This window comes from Penaeus chinensis, chromosome 42 (assembly GCF_019202785.1).
Source record: "Penaeus chinensis breed Huanghai No. 1 chromosome 42, ASM1920278v2, whole genome shotgun sequence".
NCBI lineage: Eukaryota > Metazoa > Arthropoda > Malacostraca > Decapoda > Penaeidae > Penaeus > Penaeus chinensis.
In genome coordinates, this window is record NC_061860.1 from 9,627,795 (window position 1) to 9,630,294 (window position 2,500).

The window sequence follows — 2,500 nt, forward strand, 5'->3', positions numbered from 1 at the left end:
CAAGGACTTTCAAACAAGCAGTTCCAAGCAAGGACTTTCAAACAAGCACTTCCAAGCAAGGACTTTCAGACAAGCATTTCCAAGCAAGGACTTTCAAACATGCACTTCCAAACAAGGATTTTTAAACAAGCACTCCCAAGCAAGGACTTTCAAATAAGAACTCCCAAGCAAGGACTTTCAAACAAGCAGTTCCAAGCAAGGACTTTCGAACAAGCACTCCCAGGCAAGGACTTTCAAATAAGAACTCCCAAGCAAGGACTTTCAAACAAGCAGTTCCAAGCAAGGACTTTCAGACAAGCAGTTCCAAGCAAGGACTTTCAAACAAGCAGTTCCAAGCAAGGACTTTCAAACAAGCAGCTCGAAGCAAGGACTTTCAAACAAGCCGCTCGAAGCAAGGACTTTCAAACAAGCAGTTCCAAGCAAGGACTTTCAAACAAGCACTTCCAAGCAAGGACTTTCAAACAAGCACTTCCAAGCAAGGACTTTCAAACAATCACTCCAAAGCAAGGACTTTCAAACAAGCAGTTCCAAGCAAGGACTTTCAAACAAGCACTCCCAAGCAAGGACTTTCAGACAAGCACTTCCAAGCAAGGACTTTCAGACAAGCACTTCCAAGCAAGGACTTTCAAACAAGCACTTCCAAGCAAGGACTTTCAGACAATCACTTCCAAGCAAGGACTTTCAGACAAGCACTTCCAAGCAAGGACTTTCAAACAAGCACTCCCAAGCAAGGACTTTCAAACAAGCACTCCCGAGCAAGGACTTTCAAACAAGCAGTTCCAAGCAAGGACTTTCAAACAAGCACTCCCAAGCGAGGACTTCCAGACAAGCACTCCCAAGCGAGGACTTCCAGACAAGCAGTTCCAAGCAAGTACTTTCAAACAAGCACTCCCAAGCAAGGACTTTCAGACAAGCACTTCCAAGCAAGGACTTTCAAACAAGCACTCCCAAGCAAGGACTTTCAGGCAAGCACTGCCAAGCAAGGACTTTCAAACAAGCACTCCCAAGCAAGGACTTTCTTACAAGCATCCCAAGCAAGGCCGTTCAAACAAGCATCCAAGGCGAGGACTTTCAAACAAGCATTCCCAAGCAAGAACTTACAAAACAAGCACTCCTATAACAATGCCTCCAAAACAAACACTGCAAAAACAAACAAACCAAGCACAAGCAAACTCTCCTCCAAGCAAGCAAGCAAGCAAGTAAGCACTCACCGCAGCCGACCTCGTCTTCGCCATTCGGACAGTCCTTCTCGCCGTCGCAGCGGTAGTGGTCTCGAACACAGGTCTGGTTTGTGCAGTTGAAGAACCCTGACGGACACTTCTCTGCCACTGGGGAGTCTGTTCGCACGCATATATATATATATATATATATATATATATATATATATATATATATATATATATATATATGTGTGTGTGTGTGTGTGTGTGTGTGTGTGTGTGTGTGTGTGTGTGTGTGTATGTAGGTATATATATACATATACATACATATATACATACATACTTGCACACACACACACACACACACACACACACACACACAGAGAAGCACTGGTACACACGGTGAAAATATCTACATATTCATTGCGGTCCTGCTGCGGTTTTGCGTTCAGCTATTGTTATATACTGAAAAATATAATGTTCCATGCTTTTTGTTTATTGCATCATTGTTTTAGTGTTTGGTTCTGGCGAAAAAGAAACTGTCACTCCATTAGTTCGATTAGCCATTGCTAGATGGTGCAGCTACGAAAACCATTTAGAAAGGTATCAGCGAATTTAAAGAATTTTATTTGATACCACTACCATACATAGATTTTTAAAGCATGGAGCATTTTCAAGGTTCAGGAGATATGTAGCGATGATTGATACTTGTTGAAAGAAGGGAGGAATGCTGCCTCATCCCCACAGGTGGTGCTATTTCGAAAAAACAATTCCAGGAAATCACATTTGCAAAATATCCCACTACAAAGTCATTGGTAACTAATACTACATGTTTTGTTACTTGCTTGAAGAAAGCGAAACATGGAATGGCTTACATAGTTCCCGAAAATAGATATTAATACACGTGTTGGTCTTTTAAATTCTAACAATCACACTCTTCCTAACAAACAATCTAGGATTATCGCTTCATTCATAAAAAATAGTATTTACTCTACATCGAAGTGGCTACCAAATGGACAAAAGTGGGACCCAACAAGTGTACTGAAATATAATTCCGCAACTGTACATCTATCGATCTGTCTATCTATTTGTCAATGTCTCTTCCTCCCTCTCTATCTCTGCCTCTCTCGCGGGACTCACAGCACGCAAGTTCGTCGGATGCATCACTGCAATCTGCTTGACCGTCACACACCCAAGAATTATCGATGCATCTCCCTGAGGAACATTGGTATTTGCCAGGTGCGCAAGAGGCTGGGGGAAGGAAATGAATACTAGTAAGTCAATTAATACGAAAAGTTAGATTATATAAAAAAAGATGAATCAAAATACATATATATATA

The 2,500-nt window shown here is 41.6% G+C and overlaps 1 protein-coding gene across 1 annotated transcript in view; it reads right to left on the reverse strand.

The window, feature by feature from the left end:
* Positions 1-1,315, reverse strand: part of LOC125048038 (acid-sensing ion channel 2-like) — a 24,251-nt gene extending 22,936 nt beyond the window's left edge. Inside the window, exon 1 of the mRNA XM_047646659.1 lies at positions 1,212-1,315. The gene's annotated coding sequence lies outside the window, so the exon portion shown is untranslated. The remainder of the gene's footprint in view (positions 1-1,211) is intronic.
* Between the last annotated feature and the right edge of the window lie 1,185 nt (positions 1,316-2,500).